This window comes from Peromyscus leucopus, chromosome 2, assembly GCF_004664715.2.
Source record: "Peromyscus leucopus breed LL Stock chromosome 2, UCI_PerLeu_2.1, whole genome shotgun sequence".
NCBI lineage: Eukaryota > Metazoa > Chordata > Mammalia > Rodentia > Cricetidae > Peromyscus > Peromyscus leucopus.
Window position 1 is genome coordinate 92,761,310 of NC_051064.1, and position 26,822 is coordinate 92,788,131.

Here is a 26,822-nt window from a genome sequence, read left to right on the forward strand (position 1 = left end):
AAGTTGCTCTGATTGGTCAATAAATAAAACACTGATTGGCCTGTGGCTAGGCAGGAAGTATAGGCGGGACTAACAGAGAGGAGAAATAAAAGAACAGGAAGGCAGAAGGAGTCACTGCCAGCCGCCACCCTGACAAGCAGCATGTGAAGATGCTGGTAAGCCACGAGCTGCGTGGCAGGATATAGATTTGTGGAAATGGATTAATTTAAGCTACAAGAACAGTTAGCAAGAAGCCTGTCACGGCCATACAGTTTGTAAGCAATATAAGTCTCTGTGTTTACTTGGCTGGGTCTGAGCGGCTGGGGGGCTGGCGGATGACAAAGATTTGTCCTGACTGTGGGCAAGGCAGGAAAACTCTAGCTACAGGTAAGGGCACAGATGAAGGAGGCTTCCAGGACAGAGGAGTAACTTGTCAGGTGCTACAATTATAATGGCCCCAGGTCCAGGCATGATGACAGGGAGAAAATAAATTTATAAAGACAGAAAAACCACAGGCAGCATAGCTCTGAGGAAAAAAACAGTTGAGGGGGGGGGAGAGCTATTATTAGTGTTTTAAATACTGTTGTGTGGCCACCGGAGGGGACTGAGTTATGTCATCGTGCAGGACAGAATGGGAACAAATCGATGCAAATAGAAAAAGATGTAAAACCAAATGGAGACCCTCCTCCAGTCAACTCTACAATGACGGTGAGTTGACTACTGATACAGTTATATATTTTTCAGTCCCTGTTGATAGAAGTGTTAAGGAGGTGGAAAATTATTTAATTGAAGTGACATAGAGCAATACATATTAAATTAAATTAGTTCCTTTTCTAGTATCAAAGCATGTATCGTGTTCATACACAAACACACCAGTTGATAATCACTTGCCTTGTGTAGTCATTTTTCCCAGTTTTTATAGGCATATATAGCTTAAATAATTTAAAATAACTTAAATGGTGCTTTTTTTTTAATTTGTAAAAGCTTAATTTTATTTCCTGAGGTCATGACTAAGAATCACAATTTGAATTTCCATGTATGACTTAAGAGCTCGGCTTTGTTCAGGAAATTTTACCTCTCATGTTAAGGGATTCTGATGGAAATGGGGAAACAAAGTGTGGTGATAATAGGAGTAGAAAATGAGGATTTAGGTTAAGAGCCTTAAGTGAGCAAACAGCCTATAGAAAAGTCCCACTAGAAAGAGACAGAGGGGAGAGTTAATTCAGTTGGAACTGAATTGTCACAAAAACAGCTCTGTCAGAAAAAGAGCAGCCAGGGGTGTGGTCATTGTGCAAACTCCAGATGGAGACTCGAGATAGATTAGTCTATTTCTTTTTTCTCTTGATCTGATTTTAACAAAAATGTCCTTAAAATATTATGTTCCTGCCCACATTTTAAAGTATTTTTTAGCATTTCATTTATTTATCATCACTTAATGATTTTTATTTTTTCTGGAACTAAATCTCCTCTTTCAATTTTCCAGTTCTCTTGGAAGTCTTATCTGCCATGCGAGACGAGAAATGACCACGGCTGTGGGGTACAGTGGAGTCTCACCATGACACAACCCACTCTAGTTCCAGCTAAGTTGGAAGTTGATATCGGTATTTACACAGTCAGTGTGGTCTGCCTCCAGGAGAGAGCGAGGTGTTTTATGACCACCAGCTTTATGAGTGGTAGCTATAAAATCATCAGTCTTTTAAAGCAAACATGCCACAATGTCTACATCCAAATGGGAATTGTCCTTCAGAGCCATGACCTTGGGAAAATTTCATACACGCTGGCCTGAAATATATTTAAATCCTTCACAGAAACACTCATGAAACCTAATCTCCCATGGTGTCTCTAACCATCTGTCTGCCCCTTTCTCTGTCTTTACCACATATACACACAGACAGAAATTCTTAATCAAAAATTTCATATTGCTTGTTAACCGATTTCATTTTATTTGGTGCTTTTTTTGCATGTGCATGTGTGTTGGTTTGTATATGTGCATGAGGAGGCCAGAGATTGACATGGGGTGTCTTCCTCAATTGTCTTTCACTCTATTTGCTGAAGCAAGGTGTCTTGATGAGCCTGGAGCTTGCATATTTGGTTAAGATCCCCAGCCAGTCTGCCCCAGGGATCCCCCCCTACCTCCCAATCACTGGGATTGCCCACTTGGCTTTTATGTAATTGCTGAAGACCCAAACTCTAGTCTTCATGCTTACATGGCAAGCAGTTTATCTACTGAGCCATATCTTCAGCTCAATTTTATTTTTTAGATTATCTGGATATGAATATCTTGGGCTATTTGGAAAGTCAAATCCTTCCTTCCTTCCTTCCTTCCTTCCTTCCTTCCTTCCTTCCTTCCTTTCTTTCTTTCTTTCTTCCTTTCTTCCTTTCTTCCTTTCTTCCTTTCTTCCTTCCTTCCTTCCTTCCTTCCTTCCTTCCTTCCTTCCTTCCTTCCTTCCTTCCTTTCTTTCTTTCTTTCTTTCTTTCTTTCTTCCTTTCTTTTTTCTTTCTTTCCCTTGCAGGGTTTCTCTAAGCCCTGGTTGTCCTGGAACTCTGCAAACGAGGCTGGCCTTGAATTCAAAGATCTGCCTGCCTGTGCCTCCCAAGTGCTGGGATTAAAGGCGTGAGCCACTACCACTCAGCCAAATGCATTCTTATGAATGAAGAGGTTACAATGAAGCCATTATGACTGAAGATGTACAGGAAGGCAGCTGACTCTCATGACTATATTCAAAGAGGAGATATAAAAATGTATGGGACTCTGACAGTGTCCTTAGCATAAAAAATGACGATGCATCATGCTACATTGAAGGATGTCTTTAGATGTCTAAATATTATGATGTTTATAAGGTGGGAATTAACCAGACCTACTTTGTAACCCACCTTTTGTGTGTTGCTTCTTACATTAACTCTTTGTTCTGAACTAATGACGGCCACCTAATTTGTTTTCCATTGCTGTGATAAAATACAATGACCAAAAACAACTTGGGGAAGAAAGAATTTATTTGACGTACATATCTTGGGTCACAGGACATTGAGAGAAGCAGGGGCAGGAACTGTAGCAGAAGCAGGGAGGAACACTACTTACTTCCTTGCTTGCACTTAGCTTGCTGAGCCTGCTTTCTAATATAATCTAGGACTAACTGCCCAGGGAGCGCTACCCACAGTGAGCTGAGACCTGGATCATTATTCAAGAAAATGTCCCACAGACTTGCCTGTAGGCCAGTTTGATGAGGCAGTTCCTCAGCTGAGATTCCTTCTTCCCATATATGTCTAGGTTTGTGTCAAGTTGACGAAAACTAATCAGCACAATTGACTCATTGTCAACTTGAAGCACAAAATTTCAACCTGTCCCCAGATCTCATGTTAATATTATTATCAAAATATAAAACGTAAGTAACTTTAAAAGTCACATAGTCTTTAAAAAAGTCCCATTACTTAAAAGTTCACTTTAAAATATCCAACATCTTTTTAAAGTTCAAAATTTTTCTAAAAACCCCCAAATCTCTTAACTATGGACTCCTGTATAATCAAAAATAAGTTACATCTTACTTTAAGAGGGAAGAAGCAGGGCAAATCACAATCTAAACAAAGCTAACCCAAACTCCAATAGTGTAAATTAAATCCTGAAGCTCGGTGTATTGCATCTGGGATTTACTCATGATCCGGGCTCCAAAGGGCTTGTGTAGCCCCACCTCTCAGGCTCTGCGGTTCACAGCACATATAGCCTGTCTCATAGGCTTAGGTTGGCTCCTCTCCACAGCTACTGCTCTCCTAGGTGGTCATCCCACTGACATCTCCAATATGTTGGAGTCTCCATAGTTTACACCCTCACCAGTGGCCTCTCTCTCCTGGCCTCTCAAGGTGCCAGGTCTCATCTGCTCTCCATGATCCCTTCACTCCTTCAAGACCAGTTCAGCCTGGTTGACTCTTATGCATTACTAAGTTTGGCTACCAGCATGAGATGTAACCTTGGCTCCCAGCTCTGTATGCTGACCCTGAAGAAATACTTCCCAGAAGATTTAACCTCAATGATTCTGGTCTCTTAATAACCACAGCTGATTTATAGCTACTAGCCCAGACAACTAGCATCTATTGTTCCAGAAGAGCAAAAGTTTCACTTGGGTGGTTCTGCTCTTTTGTTATTCACAGCTGATTCTTTAGTCCCACCTGACCGGAAATTACATATTTGTAGTTCAAAACATCACATGAACAGCCTGGAGAGAGTCTTTGTTTTCCTCTGAAACTTCACAAACCAGGCTTCCAGCATCTGCAGTGTTGGCACCCAGCACTCTCTTCCAAGTTCCCACAATAACTTACCAAGCTTTGAACACCCATTAGCCTCTCAAGCCCAAAGTTCTAAAGTCCTTCCACAATCCTCCCCAAAGTAACATGGTTAGGTGTCTGTCACAGCAACACCCTACTCCTGGTACCAGTTTCACTTATGCTCATTAGTTTTTGTCAACTTGATAGAAACCTAGACAAATCTGAGGAATTGTCTCCATCAGATTGGCCTGTAGGCAAGATGGTGGGTGCATTTTCTTGATTAGTGATCAATTTTGGAGAGCCTTGCCCACTTGAGCAGTGCCAGCCCAGGGAAGGAAGTACTGGGTTGTATAAGAAAGCAGGCTGAGTAAGGCATGGAGAGCAGGCCAGTAAGCAGCACTCCTTCATAGTCTCTGTTTCAGTTTCTGTCTCCAGGTTCCTGCCTTGAGTTTCTGCCCTTTATAGCTGGAGAGTTTTCTCTCTGGGTTCCACCAAGCCCCGGCAGTCTGACAGCCCACTTATAAAATAAACACACAGACGCTTATATTATTTAAACTGTTTGGTCTAATGTCTCAGGCTTCTAGCTATCTAGTTCTTACATCTTAAATTAATCCATTTCTATAAATCTATACCTTGCCACGTGGCTCATGGCTTACCAGCATCTTCACATGCTGCTTGTCATGGTGGTGTCTGGCAGTGTCTCCCTCTGCCTTCCTGTTCTCTCAACTCTCCTCTCTGTTAGTCCCGCCTATACTTCCTGCCTGGCTACTGGCCAATCAGTGTTTTATTTATTGACCAATCAGAGCAACACATTTGACATACAGACCATCCCACAGCACTGCCCTGACTTCACTTTGTAAACTTAATTGTAAACTTAAATAAATCTTTTCTTCCCCAAGTTGCTTTTGGTCATGGTGTTTTATCATACCCATAGAAAACACACTGAAACATTTACCAAATGGAATGTAAGTCCTTTATTTCATAGATAAGTTCACAAATGTACATGAACAAGACAGGCATGTTGGTACATCACTCAGGTAGTAGAAGCAGGAGAATTTATAGTTTGAGGCCATGCTGAATGACATAGTGACATCTCTCTCCTTCTCTCTCTCTCTCTCTCTCTCTCTCTCTCTCTCTCTTCTCTCTCTCTGTGTGTGTGTGTGTGTGTGTGTGTGTGTGAGTGTGTTGTGTAATCTTAAGAAGCAGAGTTCTGTCCAGTACATTCCCACTCAGGTGATACCCTGCTTCTTGGCCTGCCTTCCCATGACCTCCTCAGGCTTGGTGTCCTCCCCAGGGACCTGGGCTGCAGCATTCATCATGGTTGGCCTCTGCTCTCTAACTCAGGTTTTGTAACATGGCTTGCCTCTACTGGCTTCTTAGCCTTGAGGTGACCAGTAAGCATTCTGGTTGTAAAGGAGAAGGGTCATAGGTGCTTCTTGGTGTATCCCATCCATTAAAGAAAAACCTAGGATCAGATGGCTTCAAAGTTGAATTGTGTCAACTTTGTAAAGAAATGCTGGTACTATTTTACAAAGTTTTAAAAACTTGATTAACATAGATTAAATATCCTCAACCCAATGCCAACAGATTCTTGCATTCCATATTCAGCACCATCTATCTTTCTGTCTGTCTCTTTTACACACACACATAAACATACATACATACATTCATGATAAAAAAGAAACAGAAATATATTTGTGTGTGTTTGTACATATACAATGATACAAAATTATATTTTTGCAGAGTCATTATAGGAAAATAATAAAACAAACAGCATATCAATTAACAGTAGAACTATTGAATAAATTTTCATTTATCTGAAGAATTAAATATTGTAAAAAAGTGAAAAAAATTAAATAGAATTTATGTGTATAATAAGTGCAGAGATCTGTAAAACAGTGTTAAATGAAAGAAACAGCTTTAAAACTTCATATTCCTCCTTTATACTGCAACCCACCCCCCAAATTCAGGAAAAATCATATGTCAGTGTATATGTACACTCACATTAAATGTCTAGAAAGACATGGAAGGATGAGTTCTGTTAGACGTTGTGATGCAACAAATCCTTTTATTTGTACACTCTTTTGCAGGATAATTTTTTAAATTGTGGGTGTATCTATTATTTCTAAAACCATAAAACAATTTGAAAATATAAATTATACAGTAGGGTAATGTACTAATTAAGGTGTGGTTGAAAACAAGCTTTGTCTTTATTATTTATTTAGAGACTATAATTTAATTACAACATTTCTCCCTTCCCCTTTCTTCTTCCAAATCCTTCCATATACCCCTCTCTACCTCTCCTTCAAATTCATAGCCTTTTTTAAAACTAATTGTTATTACATGCATGTATGTATTTATATATATAAAACCTGTTCAGTCTGTATAATGTTACTTGTATGCATATTTTCAGGGATGACCATTTGGTACTGGACAACCAGTTGGTGTGCTCTTCCAGAGGAAGACCACCTCCCTTGCTCCCAGCTTTCCTCAGTTGTCTGAAGTTCTTCGTGTAGGGTTGAGCGCCCCAGAGGCCCCCACCCCCATCCAGTTTGCCATGTTTTTTGGTGTCATACTTGTCAGCTTATGTTTGGGTGGTCATGTTGGTGAGACTTTATGGATGTATCTTCTGAAATTCCTTGGGGACAACATCTCACAGCAAACTACCTGATCCTCTGGCTCTTATAATCTTTCTGTCTCCTCTTCCACAAATGTTCCCTGAGCCTTAGGTGTGGGAGTGTTTTGTAGATTTATCTATTGGGACTGGGCTCTACAACTTTGCATTTTGTTTGGTTGTGGTTTTCTGTAATGGTCTCCATCTGCCTCAAAGAGAAATTTCCTTGATGAGGGGTGAAGACTACTACACTCATCTGTGGGTATAAGGGCAAATGTTTATAGATTGCTGTTAGGGATTGTGATGTTTTAGTAAAATTAGTACTTGTAGTTTCTCCTCCAATACCCACCATTTCACTAGCACTGAGAGTCAGTTGGGTTTCTAGTACCAGGCATGGTTTCCCTCTTGTTGCATGGATCTGAAATCCAATTAGAGAGCTGTTGATTACTGACAACATATGTGTGCCACTCCTAAACCCCTAGGGATATCATGCTGTGCTGGTTGATGTGATGTTCTGGTTCATAGGCATCATTACCATGTAGGACTGTTGATTTTTTCCCTTCTTTGGAAGCTTACTTGGATCCTTTTGGTACCATAAAAGTTAGTCCTCAGGGAGAGGGCATTCAAATCAGGTCTAGCTCAGGTTTTCCTGGGCCCTGTTTCTGAGGTTCATCGTGTCCTCAGGAATAGGGACTCAGCTTCCACCTATGGAGAGTAAACAAGGGCAACAACAATAAGCTGTTTTGGGAGTCTCTTGGATAGCCCTGGCTCGGGCCTTTTTCAAAGAGAAGAGTCGAACACCAATTCTTGATCCCTGGGTGTACATAAACAGTAAGTAATAAAGTAAGCAGATACTGTATTAAAAACTCAAATTAGAGGGTATGAGAGGTCACTTATAAGCTGTTTGTTTGTACAGGAAGCATTTTGCTTCATCTTCTAACTGACTAGAAGAATGAAGCAGTGACTTGGTTCAAGGTGACACAGAAGGACATTAACATGGCCAATAGGCAGCAGAGCATGAAACCAGGAGAGCCTCCGTGAACTCCAGTGATGAGTTCCTGGACAGGTTGCATCATTAGAAGGAGGTGGAGAGAGGCAGACATGTGTCGACTGGAGTTGGTTTCGAAACACAATGAAGGGAGGAAGGAGACTGAGAGATTTCTGGAAGTTCTTAGAACCACATCAGCTAGCAGGGAACTGGCTAGGGTGAGGGAAGAGGGACCACTTGAGTCTGTGGCTGTCACGACGTCCTTTCTTTATTCATCATAATATTTGCCATTGTTATTTTATGTTACATGTTGAACATTTCTTCCTGCTTCGTCAGGCTTGCTTTTTCGGTCACAAGACTAAACACTAAGATTTCATTTGTAAATGTAACTCATAGAGAAGATTTAGGATTTCCTGATAGTGCTTTCTTTTCTTAGCTCTGAGTTCTCCAGATGTGTGATCTGCTGGAGTGTGATTCCACTGGCCTTCGAGGGTCATTTGCAAACTGTCATGGCCAGTTGGTCAAGGTCTCCTGACAGATGGTCCTGGCCCTCACTGCTTTGCTTTTATGGTTCCATCTGAAAGTACTGATCATAGTGGAGGCTCTGGAGAGCTGTTGCGCTCAGGGTACACGAAGTAAAGGGCTTCACTATGTTGTCTCTGGCTCCTAAAAGTGTATGTCCCACTTTCATGTGCATCCTATTTGGAGCTGAGCTTACAGGCGACTTCTTTTTCTATCCGCGGTCAGTTGCCGTGCTAAGAGCACTGTGTGCTTTGCTGGCACCAGATTCCACCAATGGGTGTGGCCTGAAGTTGAGAGTTTATGAACTGTGCAGCTTCTGCTATTGTCTGCAGCATTTCCTCTCTTGTCTCTGAGTTTCATACTTTCTCAGGCAAGGCCCCTTTTATGTCCAGATGAATGTCTGGCTTTTCTTACTGCTAGGATGAGAAGAGTGGGGAAGTGGGCTGGAGGCTGGTAGCTGTGGTATTCTCTTTCTGGCAGGGGTTCTATTACGAGGGGGAAAGGTCTGTCCTCTATAAAATAATACAGTAAAATAAAGCAGAAACAAGAATTAGGAAAATCATTCTTGTTGATATGGAATGAGGAAAATGGAATAACATTTTGGGGAAAGAAACTATAATTATTAAAAAAATTGGAAAAAAAGGAACTACTCTCGGAAGAAGTCTATGGGAGCATTGAAGTTCAGGCAGATCAGTTGTTTTCGATTTTTTGTGGAGACAGAAAGATACTCTCCTCCCACTAAGTCAATATAGTCCATTATTTTGTTTTGCTCTGGAAGTCACCAAGATTACTGAGCCCTGCCAATCTTCAAAGCCTTTAAAACTTCATCTTCTGGGAAGCATCCTGAAAACTACCAAAGCCAGATGAAAACCCACAGTGTATGCACAGGAGGCTGTGCCCTCAAACAGGATTAGGGCCTCTTCTGGCCACCTGCTGCTCTGGGTCCTGCTTCTCTGGAAATGTTTGCTGTCAAATCAATTTATCTGATTTTTCATAATAGATCTGTGTGTTATTTTTTTGAGGTAAACTCAGTCTAAACAATAGGGAAATATACGTGCATATTTAATCTGCTTATAGCAAAACATCTAGCATGAAGCAAGTTGGATACTAAGAGCATGCTGTACTCTATTTAGGCTATAAGATTATGGTAAATATTATTTGAGAGTTTTTTGGTCTGTATTGTTCTGCTTTTGTGTGTGTTTTCCTGTTTTTGGTTTGAGTGACCTGCTGATCTGTGTACGTGTCAGAGAGGCAGGCACCATCCCGCACTGTGTAGGTTTTTCTGGCTACTTTCTTGAATCAAAGCTGATTCTCATTCAAATGACATGCTGTCCCCTGCAGCAGTTCAAAGTCTATGTAGACACCACACTTATGTCCATTTGCTATTGGGGCGGGTTCTTGTCATGGCTTTCAATTCTGTAGATCATGTGATATGGTGTGATTCCCCTGCAATTCAAGGGTGATTTCCACATTGCCATGGTCGATGTCTCTGTGGAACTGACTAGGGCTTCGGTGGGAAGGGCATTAGAGACACCTGTGGCTTTTGATGACTAAATCAGTTTCCCTTCAGGAGTCCTTTCTGCGTCCCATGTTGCCTCCACCACTGCTGAGCTGTACTGAATACAGTCCTCTTGCTGTTTAGTGAAACTGGCTGATATTTTAAAAGTCTTATAAATTCATCACCAAGCATATGCACATAAATAAATAAAACATATGACTTGCAAACAGAAAAAACCCTACAATTTGAATTTTAACTGAAGGACAAATATGAAGAAAAGTGATCATAAGCATTTACTAAATGTCAGGAACATTTTACCAGCATTTATCATTTAATTTTTTTAAAATAAATCTTCAAGGCAGAGGTACTTTATGTTAGAGAATAGGCCAGTGAGGTTCTGAACTGTGAAATAACTTACCCAAGTCATGGCGAAGTGAGATTGTGATTTATATAAATGTCAGAGCCATACCCATGAAGTATCATCAATGTAGCTGCCTAAACAAGCCCTAAACAGGGATGGTACCAATGGACATGCTAACATGGAAGGGAAAGGCTCACAGGTCCTCAACCTTAGTTAGAAAAAGAACTATGTGTAACTCAGAAATGCTGAGATTGGGAGAAATGGTCTTTTCCAGGTAAGAGATTCACTGGTTGGCTATCCAGTACCAAGTAGTCAGCCCTGAGATCATATACATACAGGAAAAATATAGACTGAGTACACTGTATTTATGATTTTAAGAATATATATGTATATAGTGTATGTTTTATAGAAAGATATATGTAAAGACATATAATATATATCTTTATATATATGTAATAATTAAAGAAAAAGAGGCCATGAATTTGAGAGAGAGAGAGAGAGAGAGAGAGAGAGAGAGAGAGAGAGAGAAAGGGGTATGTATGGGAGGTGTTGGAGGGAGGAAGGGGAAAGGGAAGGGAAGGGAAGGGGGAAATGATACAATTATATGTACTTTTAAAAATATAAATATAAATAATTCTTTTACCAAGGACAATAATTTGATTAATTGTCTTTTTCAGGGCCAGAGCTTCATAATGATGGACTGAGATGAGAATTTATGATTTTAACAAGGAGTTCATTATCCTTTTTGGTATACTACACCACCCAGGACCTAATCTCTTTAAAGCAAGGTTTTTTTTTTTTTGTCTATTAATAGCCTTTCTATTAATAACACATAGTGATTTTCAATATGCCAAGCTTGCTGGTGATTTGAAGAACCAAACCTTTGCAGAAAGACATCCAGACAGTCTTTGCAGGTTTGCAAACACATTATATGATTAGTATCAGAAGCTATGACGGCAAGGGAGGGCATAGAGAGAACTGCCCTGACAACTTAATCGTCTGACACATCCATAGGCCCTAACACACCACAGCTTTGTGAAGCTTATATAAGCTTCGCTTCACAAGGGTCAAAGGTCAGAGAAATTGTATCCAGCACTGTTGTAGAGCCAGCAGGCTGTATGACTGCTCTGTACAGGCCTTAGCTTTTCATGTACTACAAGCTAGTTTGAAGAACCAAGTGTATAGAGTTTCAGGCCTTGAATGCCTCCATGAGAAAATGAGGTACTCTCTCTGAAGTACTTTATAAGGCTAAGGTGTTAACAGCACTTCTTGCTTCCAGAGGACCAGAGTTTGGTTCCCAGCACCCACATCAGGCAACTCAAAGCACCTGTAACTACAGCTCCAAGGGATCCAACACCCTCTCTGTTTTCTTTGGGTACCCGCACCACAGCATGGTTGCTTAAGTTTGCCTAGGATACAACCTGTAATAACCTGAAACCAAAGGCTATCAGGGTCCCTCTTATTTTCTGAAGTAGTTTCTTGATTAAATATAAATTTCATTACATTTTCATTATTAAAGAGTTCAACCATTATTCTAGGCACATAAATTGGTATAAAGAAAAACTGTATGACCTGTCTATGACTGGCAGTGAGTAGTACATACTGGACTGTATTTTCTTTTTTTAATCTTAAGCTCAGTTCCTACTCCTTGTAAGAACTCAGTACAAGGTGGATGTTTTATCTTCTAATGCAAAGTCTTAATAGGTTATCAGCAGTCATATTTTAAAAAGTACAGTAGTTGAGATCATGGCAAATTAGCTATCAAAATAAGATAAAGCAGAGAGATTGGAAGTTCACCTTGGAAATAAAGCAAAGTCAGGCAATGAATGGGAAAATGTGAAGGTCAAGAGGATGAAATCAAAAGACCACTGGGAGCCACGTGGTTTTCAGGAGTGTCCGTGATTTGTTCTAGTTAAGACTGGTCAGGGCAATGAAAGGGCACAGTCATCACAGTGAAAGACACAGCTGTCCTTTGACCCTTGGCGTGTCTGCCCTGGCTAGCATGGCTCATGTTCTGAAAGGCATGGGCATCAGAGAAAAAGGGCTGCACCGTGTCTTTTCAATTACCTATACAAATGCATGGCAGACAGGCCACAGACTTCTAAAAGATGGAAAAATCACCATACATCTGCATTAACATTTGCAATGCATTGCTTTACTTCAATTTGTCTAGGATGTGGGTCTACTTTAGACATCCCCATTAAGGTGGTTTTCTGTTTTGAATAGACCCTGCTGGAGTCCTCTCTCCTCCCAAACCTGTCTCTCTTCCTTAACAGTTTAAAGATGTTATTTTGATATAAACACATACAGACTGGGGTTATAGCTCTGTGGCGGCAGCAGAGTGCTTGCTTAGCCTGGGCAAGGCCCTGAGTTCAACCTCTACCACCATCAAAATTATATATACAGATTTTAGAAATATTGACAAGCTCGCAAACAAGAAGATGTGATTGAAAGAATTAAATTAGAATTTCCTGAGGTAGTTTTGTTAGCAGACCGAGGCAGATTGGTCAAATATGTCTTCTGATCAGGTCATTTGAGATTTTCCGACATGATGGTGCTTCTCTCCTGTTTTCTTCCAATTCTCACATGGGAACAAGTCTGTTTTCCTGCCATCACTTTGCTGACCCCTTTTGCCTCAGAACTGAGCATATTTCCCTGATTCATATTCTCCAGAACAAGTCATAGGAGGAGAAGGCAAGATTTTCCTCAGAGAACTAACCTAGAACTCTGTATGGGGTTTCTGTATTTATGTATCTCATGCAAGAAGAAAAGACCAAACTTTAAACTTTCTCCTGTAGCCGGGCAGTGGTGGCACATGCCTTTAATCCCAGCACTCGGGAGGCAGAACCAGGAGGATCTTTGTGAGTTCGAGGCCAGATTGAGGTCTACAGATCGAGATCCAGGACAGGCACCAAAACTACACAGAGAAACCCTGTCTTGGAAAAACAAACAAACAAACAAACAAACAAAAAACCAACAACTTTCCCTTGAATTCTCTCTTGCCCTAAACAAATCATTCCTTTATTTAGCTTGTGTAGACCTTGTATGTGCTCTATTTAGAAAGCAAGATATAGGAATGACACAGCAACTTCCTCTTGTAGAATCCTCTGGAGCCATTTCTGTTTCAGTGCTTCTGTTCTTTTCAAGTGCATGTGAATTGCTGGATGACTTGTCCTGATTTTAGATCAAGCATGAGACTCATAATATTTACAAGGTGACAAAAAAAAAAAATAGAAACAAACACCTTTGCACTGAGCAGAACTTCTGTGTTGGTGAAATGATAAATATAAATGCAAACAAAAACTATTCGTTCTCCACCCTCATTGTACTGAGTTCCCTCTTTTGACCATCTCATTTTATCTTTGTAACATCTCTTTTAGGAAAGTTCTATCTTAATTCTCAGTCTGCAGATGGGGCATGGAAGCTTATGGAATTGGTTAACCTGCTGCATAAGTAGTAGGAACTGAGTTCAGATCCAAGCCCAAGAAGAGCACAGAACCAATGATCTTTTTATTTATTTATTTATTTTATTTTACAACACCATTCAGTTCAACATAATAGCCACAGATTCCCTTGTTCTCCCCCTCTCGCCCCCCTCCCCCCAGCCACCCCCTATTCCCACCTCCTCCAGATCAAGGTCTCCCCCGAGGACCGGGTTTCGACCTGGTAGACTCAGTCCAGGCAGGTCCAGTCCCCCCCTCCCAGACTGAGCCAAGTGTCCCTGCATAAGTCCCAGGATTCAAACAGCCAACTCATGCAACGAGCCCAGGACCCAGCACCAACGCACAGCTGCCTCCCAAACAGATCAAGCCAAATGACTGTCTCACCCATTCAGGGGGCCTGATCCAGTTGGGGGCCCCTCAGCCTTTGAGAACCAATGCTCTTAATCAAACAGAGTTAGTACTGTACACAGGTCCAAGGCCACACAGGAGCACTCTGAGATAAAGTTGTAGTGCTGAGTTGGGATGGGTACAGATGAGGCTGGGATTATCATGGAGTCATTAGCAAGGCCAGGGAGAAGATGAAGGAGATAGGGAACTGTAGCTGGAAAGTTTCTCTCTGGGTCCCACCAAGCCTCCACAGTCCCGCAGTCCACTTATAAAATAATCACTCAGAGACTTATATTACTTATAAACTGTATGGCTGTGGCAGGCTTCTTGCTATCTAGTTCTTATATCTTAAATTAACCCATTTCTATAAATCTATACCTTGCCATGTGGCTCATGGCTTACCGGTGTCTTACGCCATGCTTCTCTCAAGGTCCTGGCAGCATCTCTCTGCCTCAGCCTTCCACTTCCCAGAATTCTCCTCTCTTTTTGTCCCACCTATATTTCCTGCCTGGCTACTGGCCAATCAGCACTTTATTTATTAACCGGTCAGAGCAACACATTCACAGCCATACAGAGCAATATCCACAGCAGGGAACAGTGTTCATCAAAGGGAGAGGAACAAAGGCGGTCAGTGAGCTAGGTAGAAAAAGGTAGTGGGAGAAATTCAAGTATATACATAAGAAGTTGCATGATAATGAGAGGAATAACAGTTCATTGCAGTGCCCTGTGGTAGTAAAACGTTCATTGTAGTGACCAGTGGGATCTGTATAATTCATAGATTTTGAGAGTCTCATCTTCTAGATACATTAAAATTGGGTTCCCTTTCTCAGCATAAAGTGTGATACTTTTTTCTCATGGCATTTTTCTCTCTAAACACCTGAGACTGGTTGAGGGAAGTGATCTGTGCTTTTAGGGGAGGAACATTAATTTCTTTATCTTGCTAATCCTAAACCCTCTTTTTCTGGAATCTAACATGAAAACATCAAGTTTGTTTGATTTAAGCTTCAAAGTGTGAATGTATTGTCTGTATTTAGTATTGTGGTTTTATATATAAACATATATATATATATATATATATATATATATATATATACATGGCATATTTGATAAATGTTTGATCTGCTATGACTTTTTTGGAGTGGGTAATTTATTTTTTTTAAAGGTTCATTCTGTCCTGATATTAGGAAACTTGATACTAAGATATTTAAAAAATCTAAATAGAGCTAATATATGCATATAACTGCTGGGAATGCTATGAACGTGTTGCTCTGATTGATTGATAAATAAAATGCTGATTGGCCAGTAGTCAGGCAGGAAGTATAGGCGGGACAAGCAGGAAGAGAATTCTGGAAAGTGGAAGGCTGAGTCAGGAGATGCTGCCAGCCGCCTCCATGAGAAGCAGATGTTAAGATACCAGTAAGCCATGAGCCATGTGGTAACTTATAGATGAAAAAAAAATGGGTTAATTTAAGATAAAAGAACTAGATAACAAAAAGCCTACCACGGTCATACAGTTTATAAGTAATATAAGTCTCTGTGTGTTTACTTGGCTGAGGGACTGGCAGGTGAGAGAGATTTGTCCTGACTGTGGGCCAGACAGGACCATGAAAACTTCAGCTACATATAACAATGGTTATATATACACTTGTATTTAGAGTTGATTCATATTTTGAAATATATCCTAAAATATAAAAACACCACATAAAAATTAGGTTACCAAACTCTTTAATAAAAGTACTTGTTTACTTTGAAATTTTTAGCCTATTCTACAGGGACAAAGTTTTCCGTTTTTGATTATTAAGTCTTCTGACCCTATGAATTGTTTTCATGTTTCACTGCAGTCGTGTAAGACATTTTTACTTCAAAGGAAAAATGTTATGAATTTATAGTGCTTTTAGGGTTCAAGAATCTGTTTTGTTTTATTTATTAAGACAGAGGCAGTGAACAAAAGGCATGTCACATTTAAAAGAAATGAAGGGATCCTGATGTTTCTCTTCTAGATAGTACAGAAACTAAGGTCACCACAGGAATTTCTCAGCGTTGTTCACCTCTTGACAATCTGTGGGTTGTGTAAAGGACAAATGACTTTCTAAGGCATGGAGAAGGCCAATTTTAGAAGACTATCCAATCACCATAGACAAATATTTGTGTTCCTGGGGATTATTTGATTTTTATCAAAGCAAATTGAATTAGAAACATAATGTGTATTAAGTCATTGGTATTTACTGTCTAATTCTTTTTCCCATAGACATTGCTATGCTGCATATGAGCTCTAAGTCATCAGTTAGACACACCATGTAATGATCCTTATCATAGCTAGACAAAATAAAAGCCTTTTAGAAGCTACTTCACAAGATAGCTGCATAACTTTCCTCACAGGAACTTGTTAAACAAATAATGATTATTAAAAAGATTGGGCCAATCTTTCATACCAGTTTAAGAACAACAATTTCAAGATGTCTAGCCTGTTCCATATTCTGAGAGACTATGGTATCCAGAGCATGGAAAAAATCTAGGCGACCTTCAGTAGCTTTTCTTAAATGCTCTGTGGACACTGATACTGGTTTGACATGATGTGTCTTCAAGGCATACCCACTGTTAATTGTATAAATGATTTCATTTGTGCCTAAAATTGTTAAAATGTTCCCAAAGCTAAAACTTTGCAGATGTTGTTCATGTCCACACTGAAGCTGGTAAGTGCACAAATATCAATGGTTGATGTGTAAGGTCTCTGCTCTTCATGAGACAAGTGCCCCCTGAGTTTTGGACAGTTGTCAATAAGAGATTACACAGGTTAACATGGTTAACAAATGTAACATAGGTTACAGACATTGGCACAGGTTCATGTGAAATACCCTTTCATGCTTATATGCATGCCAAGCAAGAAAGGGCTAAAATCGGAAGAAAGATCTAGAGGGGGAGGGCATAATTAAGACACTATCTATGAGAAAAAAAAATGACTTGATTTTAAGTCATTATCTGATGCCTATGCAAGCCTAACCCTTAGTCAAAATGAATTTTAATTCAACAACGTGCATATAAAACCATTCTCCCAGGCTGGTGAAATGACTCATTGGGGAAAGTGGTATCTACATGGTAGGAGAGGACCGAATCCTGTATGTTATCCTGTGTCCTTCCCCATTTACACACCATGGCTGGTGTACTCCCCTACCCATAACTAAATCAATGTAATAAAAAAATGTTAAAGCCATTGCTCATCACAAGAGCCTTAATCTGGCATGACCTAGGATTACTTTGTTCTCTCTTTAGAAGTTGAAACTATGAATCTTACTCATTTAACATAGTAGAGTTCTCATTTTCCCACAGGCCTTCCTTTTCTCCTCATCATGGTATATTGTTGGTACTCTGTTTCCCTGCTCTCTTGAGCATGGGCTTGATCATGTTTTCTTAGACCAGTGGAAAGTAGCAGAAGGGACTTGGTGCCAGTTCCCAGCCGAAGCTTTAGTCTCACTGGTCCCTGGCCTCCTCCCTGTGTTCTGTCTTTGGTCCCAAGTAGCTGCAGGACCCATAACGAACCCAACCCAAAAGTCCAATTGCTGCGAAGCCTTCCAGAATCATAGTAAACCGTAGACTGTGGGAGAAAGCAAATGCTTGCTCACATCAGTGATTGAGATTTGAGTTATGGTTACACATCCTTAAAGCAGGAGAAGTTTCACTAGTGCAGTAGAGTCAAAACTGGAGCATACACAGTCAGACTGGCCATCCAGTTTTTCAACTCAATTATTATTTGTTTCTAGTAAATATTCCACAAGCTGTAACACACACACACACACACACACACACACACACACACACACACACACACAAACACACACACCGCCCTCAGCGAAAGCATATTTCTATTGTATTAAACTGTGGGGATCGACATCCTCTTATAAGAGCATGGTGTCCTTCCGAGGGAAATAGTGTGGGCTGCAGACAAGGAGGTGGCCACCTTTGTGGTGTGTGAGGACGGCTCTGTTTAGTGACAGCCAAGTGGGGCAGAGGCTTCAGGAAAAGAAGTTTCTCTCCTTAAAAGAGTCTCAGACAACACTTTGATTTTCTCGTGCTCACTCAGTATCAGCCCGACTGTTCGCCCTGTCTTTCATTTACATCCTGTGTGTTCAAAGCTGTTGGGTTGTTTTCTAAGTTCCTAGAGGAAGACTGAAAAGGCCTTCGGTTTTCCCTTTCCCAAGGGGGTAATTACATACTCAGCAAAACAACAACTTGGAAGCCGAGGAACCAGTGAAATCTGGTTTCTCTCAGGTGAGAGGTATTTTGTATATGGAAAGTTAAGAGAGGAATATGGCTTTAGCAATACTGTAGGGAGCTGTGGTCAGCATGGATCTGATGAAGGCCTTTGTTTTCCATGTTTGGGTTGGCCCTGTGAGATGCCCCAGCGACTCACACGTCCATCTGTATTCCTATTAGTGGGACCCGAAAGTGCTGACACAGGCCTGCAGATCAGGCCCCGAGGCTTGCCAGGGTAAACTTGTGTAATGTACTGCACATCCCTCCTAACAACACTGCTTCTTTTGTCACTTGAACAGAGGCTATTAAGAACATGAGTCATTAAAAAGAGCTTTAGAAAAGGCAGCAGCAGTTTCCAGCCCTTCGGCTTTGGGGAGCTCCAGGAAACCCCTGAGCTCTGGACAAACTGAAGCATTTCTCTAATTACTAACACTCTGAATTGATTTAAAAAATATTCCAAAATGCGTGCCATTTAAAATATGCCTATTTTTTTTAAATGAGAACTGGAAAGGAGGTAACAAGTGTTTTCCTGAATTTACATAAATATGACAAAAAGCATATTTTCAAACCTTGAGTTGCCCTGGGAATCTCTGGCTTCCTCACAACAGCACAGATATTTCTTTCTCTTTCCCCTTCTACTTCTGGTGTTCTCCTTCCATCCCGCTTCCTCATTTCTTTCCCTTTTAAGTTCTCTATATTATTGTTGTTATTGACAGAACTCTTTATGTTGTCCAGGCTGACTTTGAACTCTTGGACTCTGCCTCCCAGGTAGCTGTGACCACCTCCTAATTTTTAATATGTTCAAAATGGAAATGCAGGAAATGGGGAATAAAAAACTCTTTATTCTACTTAAATGAAAAGATACTGTTATTTAATTCTGTTCTCGCTAGCATTTTTTTTCTATAATACTTTTGTGTAGTTAAGATCATACAGCGTCTGTAACTTTGTTTTCTTCATTTTCTTTGGCTTTTGTTACTCTGTTCAGAGATTAAACATATGGCTCGGTGGCCAAACTTGACCTCTTGTCTGTGGTTTTGGAACACAGCTACACTTATGTATTTGCAAATTCAGCTGAATGAGTGGTTTCAACAGAGCCTATGTAGCCTCACAGAACTGAAATATTTACTTTCTGGCTTTTTACACAAATAGTTTGTATATCCCTATGATAGGATGTTAGAGTCACATGTGAGCAACATTTTAAATGCTCTCATATGCATATGTTAGACATATATTTGTCGCTCCCTAACATTGCCTTCTGAAACTACTTAGATACTTTATTGTGTAGAGCAAGATATATGTGTGTATGTAAAATAACCACACTTTTGAGAATCATCTATATATAGATCACATGTATAACTTTTCTAAGTTTAAATAGTTCATATTTTATTAATGTGTGTCTGAAACTTATGACTTTTTTTGACAATATCATATAAAAGTATATATGTACACACACACAAACACACACGCATATAATGAATTTTGGTCAAGTTCAGTCCTCATTACCCTCTCTCATCCCTCTTTCTTCCATGGAAATCCTTCTTCCCATCAAGCCCCCTCCTACTTTGTGTGTGTGTGTGTGTGTGTGTGTGTGTGTGTGTATGTGTCTGTCCCACTAAGCTCAGTTGTGGCTGCTGGCATAAACATGTATAGGAGATTATGTACTAGTGCACGAGTGATTTATCAGTGCATGTAGCACAGAATAAAGAAACATCCCTTCCCCCAGCAACCACAATCATCAGTAATTCCTTAGGGAGGGGCGGGGCCTCGTGAACTTTTTTCTCTTCCGTGATGAAATGTTGGCAGTTCCAATCTTGTGTGGGTCCAATGCTGGTGACCATACTGCAGTGAGTTTATGAATCTTTTTACAATATGCTCCTCTAGTCTATAGCCTTCCCATTCTTTCTATTCCTTCTTCCTTGATGCTCCCTGAATATTGTAGAGGCTGATATAGATGATTGGAGAGTCTGATATAGCTGATTGGAGAGGCTGATATAGATGATTCAATTAGTACTGAGCACTCCACTGTCCTTTGTTCTAACTTTGACTGGTTATGAATATCTAGATAACAATAAAAATTTTCTGACAGAAGCCAAGAGAAGCATTAATCTTTGGATATAAACATGAGTATTTAGAAGGCAGTTTGACCATGTGTCCATTTAGCAAAACAATACTGGGTTTGCCATAAAAGTCTATGATCTGCTCAGCCACCGTCTCTTGACCAGGTTTACAACAATAGGCATGACAGCCTGGCGGGCTCTCTGGTGGTTGGATAGCTGACAGCAGTGAGTCCCAGTTCCCAGAATCCAGTGGCCAGTATTTCAATGTGGAAGATAGGTTCTTTGTGCTCTTTCCCCTTGCCACGATTGGCTGTTGACAGGCCCACTCCTGTTCAGGCTTGCTGAAGGCAAGGATAGTTACAATGAGTTCATGACTGGAACCACAGTATCATGCAAAGAAGATGGCATTCTGTAGCCCTTCTTTCTGTCTTCTAGCTCTTACATCTTTTCACCTTCTCCTTTGCAAAACAGCATGGACTTAGAATGTTGCTTTACTTTGAGTGTATCCCTGCTGCCTTTTCTGCTTTGTTTGAGATTTAAAACAAAAACAACAACAAAAAAAAACAAAACAAAACAACAACAACTTGGTGTTGTTAATGAATGTAAAACTTGCTTGATTTTTTTAGCCAGGTGATGGTGGCTCACACCTTTAATCTCAGCACTTGGGACGCAGAGGCAAGAGGATCTATCTTTATAAACTCAAGGCCAGCCTGGTCTACATAGTGAATTCTAAGTCAGGAGGAGTTATACAGTGAGATCCTGTCTCAACAAACAAATAAACAAATAAACAAATGACAACAACAAAACTCCCCAAAATGCCTTGATTTTTTCAAAGTTTAGAAATTTCCCTAATAAGAGACTTAGAAAATATCCTATTTTTAAATTTTAAAAGTGTATAAAAGTTACTATTTTCTTAAATATCTCTTAGGTACCTCCTGGCTTTTCTTAAAAAAAAAAATTCTAAAGAATGGTTTGGATCAAAAAAAAAAAAGATAGTATATAGGATTCTAATAATCCCATACTTAGGTATCATTATTATTAACATCTGTTATTATTTGGATGCAAATTGTACCCAACAGGGTCATGTGTTTGAACTTAGGTTCTCAGATGGTAGTATCATTTTGGTAGTTGTAGAAAAATGGGGAGGTGAGACCAAACTGGGAAATGTAGATTTATGCGATAGGGTTGGGCTTTTACAGCCCAACCCCACTTCTCATCCAATCTGTGATTCCAGATCCATCAAGACGTGAATAAGCAGTTACGCATTTCTGCTACTTCAGCTTCTGTGTCGTCTCTGCAATGATGGACTGCACCCTCAAACGGTGAGCAAAAGGAAATCCTTCCTTCCTTAAATTATTCACTGTTATGTAATGGCCATTGCAAACAGAAAAGCAACCAATATAGAAAATTGGTACCAGGAATAGGGTTTTATGCCTATGTGGTTCGTAGGCTTTTGGAACTATTTTGCAGGTTTGCAGAGGGAATTATAGAAAAAATTGGAACGTCAGGGTAGAGAAGTCCTAGAAGTTAATTGGTGAATGTGATAGGGTTTTGGAAGACCAGAATGCTGATAGAAATGCAGTAATGAAAACTGTTCATGAAGCTTCAGAGCATAACAAAGGCTTTATCATGAACTGGGACAGAGGCCATTACGACTATATTCTCTCAAAGACTCTGGCTATATTCAGCCCAATTCCTAAAAATCCACAAAACTTTATTCAAAAATGATAGACTGATTTGTTCAATAGACGACATTTCAGGACATCATAGCATTTAAGATGTGCTATTGTTATTGATCAATGCAAATTAAACTTATAGTAAGATTCAGAACCAGAAAGGAGTAGAAAGATATGAAAATGTTCAGTTTGTTGAGGAAAGGAGTAAAATAAAATAAAAGGGAAAAAATTATGGACAGAGTGATAAAACAAGTATGGGCAAAGTATCTGTAATTTCTGAGATTAGAGCCATTCAAGAGAAGCAAGGACTTTTCACTAACACAATAGGAAAAGTGGCTTGTAAGATTTCATCCATTAACCCTATTCAGCATGCAAATTCATTTGAGAGAAAATACCTGAGAAAACAAAGTCTCTAGGGCATTTTGCCAAAGCAGGGCTACTTAAAGTGCTCCCATGCATGAAGGTACACAGAAAAACCACTGCAGCTGTGGGTGAGGTGTGTTAGTCTTCATCTCAAGATGCCTACAGAACTCGTTGACACCATCACACTTTGCCAATTTTGCAGGTATGCACGATGCAAAAATGAGGGATTATGAAGTTGGCAGCAGTGTTCCAGAAAGCTTCAGAGGCCAGGTGACACACAGCAGGGACACATATTTGCCTTGAAACCCAGGGCTGGGCTGTCTGTGAAACTCTGAAGGGAAAGTTCAAGTCAGAGTGGGGTGCCCACACTATAGGGGTTGTTACAATATGATAATGTCCACCAAAGGAAGCTTTAGGCACCAAGTGAAGTAGAGCTAGCCCGAGAAATAGCCTGCCTGTACTACAGGCTATATCTAAGCCTCTCGGATCCCAGATGATGTATTCATAAGTTCAAGAATGCCAGGCACAAATCAGCAGAATTTGATGTTTGTTCTGCTGATTTGTCTTGATTCAGTTCTATTTTGCTTGCTATGCTTCACTGTTTTTTTTTTTTTTTTTTTTTTTTGTTCTTTTGTTTTTTGTTTTTTTGGGCTAATGGACGTGTTTCCTCTTCACCACTAGGCACTCAAAGTTTATCACTTGCATTTTGATTTTATAGTAGCTCACATTTAAGCCTATATGAAATACTTTGCACTTTGGACTTTAGAACAGTATTGGAAACGTTAAGGACTTTGGGGACTCTGAGAGATGGAATAAATTCACATTACCTTGTGAGAGGGACACATGTTTTTGTGAGACCAGGGAGTAAATAGTGAGAGTTAAAATGATGCATTTGGGTGTGAGGTTGACAAGGTGTGGAACTGTGATGGTTAATTTTGATTATCTGCTTATCTAGATTAAGAAACATTTAGGTATTAGTGAGTCACACCTATGATTTGTCTGTTATGATGTTTCCACAGAAGACTGACAGATGACCAGCCCTCAAAGTGACTGGCATCCCAATGGCTTGAGTCTCAGACTAAATAAAAATTGGAAAAGAACAAAGCCAAGTGAAGCTCCACTTACTCCTTTATTATTTCTTTCAATATATTATTTCTTTTTTTGATATTGTTGTGATATTTTATTTGTGCACCCCAATAAAGCTTATCAGAGGAAAAAGCTGGCCACTATATTAGTCAGGCAATGGGGGCATATGCCTTTAATTGCCAGCACTAGTTAACCATAGAGGTCTGGAGGTCTGTACAGACAGACAGGAAGTGATAGAGCTGGGTGGAGAGAGGAAGTGAGATGGCAGGGCACAGAAAGCATATAGGCACAAGAATACAGGAAGTGGCTCTCTCTGGAGGCTGAGGAGTTGGTAAGGTGAGGTTGGCTGTGGCTTGTCCTATTTCTCTGATCTCTCAGTTTTCACCCCAGTATCTGGCTCCTGTTTTTTTATTTTTTAAATAAGATTGCTTAGCAATTCGTCTTACATATTCTAAATATCATTTTCTCCTCTTTCCTACCTTCAAACCCTCCTTACTCTCTTTCAAATTCATAGCCTCTTTTTTCATTAATTGTTGTCACACACACACACACACACACACACACACACACACACACACACACACAATTTGCTTCTTTTGAGAACTCTCTGCTCGTATCCCAGGTCCATTTTTTGAATGGGTTATTTTTGACTTTTGCTTGACTTCTTTAATATTGTAGATATTACTGCTCTGTCAGATGTGTGGCTGGTAAAGAGACTCTCCCATTCTGTGGGTTTCTCCATCACCCAGTTGTTTCTTTAGCTGTGCAGAAGCCCTTTAGTTCTATAAAGTTCCTCTTGTCAATTGTTGGCCTTCATCCTTGGGTAAATGGAGTCTTATTCATGAAGGATACTGCGTGTTTTCTTCTAGAAGTTTCAGTGTTTAATGTTTCAGTCTTTGATCCATTTGGAGTTTTTTTTTTTTTCCTTTTTTTTTTTGTGCAAAGTGATAGATACAATTCTAACTTTATTCTTTTGCCTATGGTCATCTATTTTCCTAGAACCATTTGTTGAAGATGTTTTCTTTTCTCTAGTGTATTTTGTTGGTATCTTTGTCAAATATTAAATGGCTGAAGTTCCATGTAATCATCTTTAGATCTTTGATTTTATTCTATTGGTCTGCATGTCTGTTTTTGTGCTAGTACCATATCGTTTTTACTACTGTGGCTCTATAATGTGTCTTAGGATCTGGAATGGTAAACTTTCCAGATTTTTCCTTTTTATTTATTTAGGGTTGTTTTGGCTAGCTGGGTCTTTTATAGTTCCATATGAACTTTAGGATTTTTTTTTCTATTTCTGTGAAGAATGAGGTAGAGATTTTGTTTGGGATTGCACCAAATCTATAAATAACTTTTGGTAAAATGGTCATTTTAACAATGTTAATTCTACCAATCCATGAGCATGGGATGTTTTTTCAACTTTCTAATGTCTTTCTCTATCTTTTTTTCAGAAGTTTAGAGTTTAAAGCCCTTCACTTTCTTGGTTAGGTTTATTCCTAGATATTTTATTTATATTTCAAGGCTATTGTGAATGGGTATGTGTCCATGATCTCTCTGTCTCTCTCTGTCTCTGTCTCTGTCTCTGTCTCTCTCTCTCTGTGTGTTGTTAGTGTGTAGAAAAGCTATTGATTTGTGCAAGTTGATTCTGTATCCTGCTGCTTTACTGTGTTTGTTTATCCTTTCTACAGCTTATCAGGGCTCACAGGCAGGAAGCTGCAGCATTACCATCCACAGGAAAACTTCACCCCTCTGAGAACCTGCTGGGCATCTGCCTGAAGTGACTTCTCTCAGGATGCCCTTACAGTGCTGAGAAACCAGCTTTGCCTTGTTGCCCTCAAGATATCATGATTCTGCACTTGCTGTTGAGCTGAGCCCAGAAGGCCTGGGACTAAAGCTGAATGTCCATGCTTCTACTATGATTTAGCAGCTATCACATGCTCATCGGCCACAGCTAGAAGTTCTTATCACCGTACTTTCTGAATGTGATGGAGTGTAGCCCTGGAATGCAAGCCCAGGTAGTTTCAACCTTTAGTTCTTTTTTTTTTTTCAGGTGTTTTGTCACAGTGATGCAAAAAGGAACTAATTTTATCTAATTTTGTCTGTACAGAACACTTATAGATCTTGAATATAGATCTTGAAAGTTGATTATTGTAAACTTAACTCAGTAGTGATTTTTATTGTAAGTATTGTACCAGCTGTGGTTTGTTGTCATTGTTGTTTTTCGTTTGTTTTTCAACACATTAAAACACTTCCTAGCACCTGGTATACAGCTATTGATCTAGCAAATATTTTCCTGCTCTATCTGTGTCTGTAAGTCCCACAGGAAGCAATCTGTTTTCACCTGGCAAGGCTAGCAATATACCTTTATTGTCCCACCTCAAGGCTATTTAAACTCTCCAGCCCTGTGCCATAAGTTAGTTCTGAGGGATATTAATCACATGTCCCTTTAATAATGTTTCACACTGGTTGGTTACATTGATGATATCATTTGTTGAACCAAACACTCTGCATTTGTTCATGAAATGTTTGTGTCTCAGAGAATAAGAAATAAGCCCAACAATAATAATAATACTAAACCAGTGGTCTTCTACATCAGTAAAATTCCTAGGTGTCCAGTGATTCAAGGCATGTAGAGGTATCCTTTAAAAAATTTTTAATTAAAAATTTAAAATTTTGTGTATATATGCATTTGCATTTCTCTCAACATTCATTCATATAAACTTTTCTATGGTCAGATACATCACTTTCTGATACCAATTTCTGTACTTGCTTGCTTTTCTATTGCTTTGAAAATACTGATCAAAAACAGCTTGGGGAAGAAATGGTTTATTTGGCTTACTATTCCACGTCATAATCCATCACTGAGGGAAGTCAGAGAAGGAACTCAAGCAGGAACTGGAAGCAGGAAGTGAGGCAGACACCATGGAGGAACCCCAGTTACTGACTTGCTATCCAGAGCTTACTCAATTTGCTTTCATTCACAACCCAGAACCACATGATTAAGGGTGATACACCCACAGTGGGCAGGGCCATCCCACAAGAATCTCTAGTCAAGAAAATGCCCCACAAATACATTTGTCCATAGGCAAATACAGTGGAAGCAATTCTTCAGTTGAAGTTCCCTTTTCCCAGGGGACGATAGTGTGTCAGTTGACAAACACTAGTGAGTGCATCTAGCAAGTCACCATCTGAGATTTTCATCATGATCTGGATTTTATCTGATCCATCAAACCATAAGTTGGATATGCACAGAAGCAATGTATCATCAAATGGAAGTGGTATATGTGACCAGGGCTTAGCAGGGTCTAAAGGCACAAGTAAGTACATGAATGAGTGATCCAAA

General features: G+C 39.8%; 1 long non-coding RNA gene across 1 annotated transcript; it reads left to right on the forward strand.

The window, feature by feature from the left end:
* Window positions 1-10,844: 10,844 nt before the first annotated feature.
* Window positions 10,845-26,109, forward strand: LOC119087417. The gene is made up of 3 exons (XR_005090865.1): window positions 10,845-11,007; window positions 21,592-21,679; window positions 25,168-26,109. It is a non-coding gene; the product is annotated as an uncharacterized LOC119087417 (long non-coding RNA).
* The last annotated feature ends 713 nt before the right edge of the window (window positions 26,110-26,822 follow it).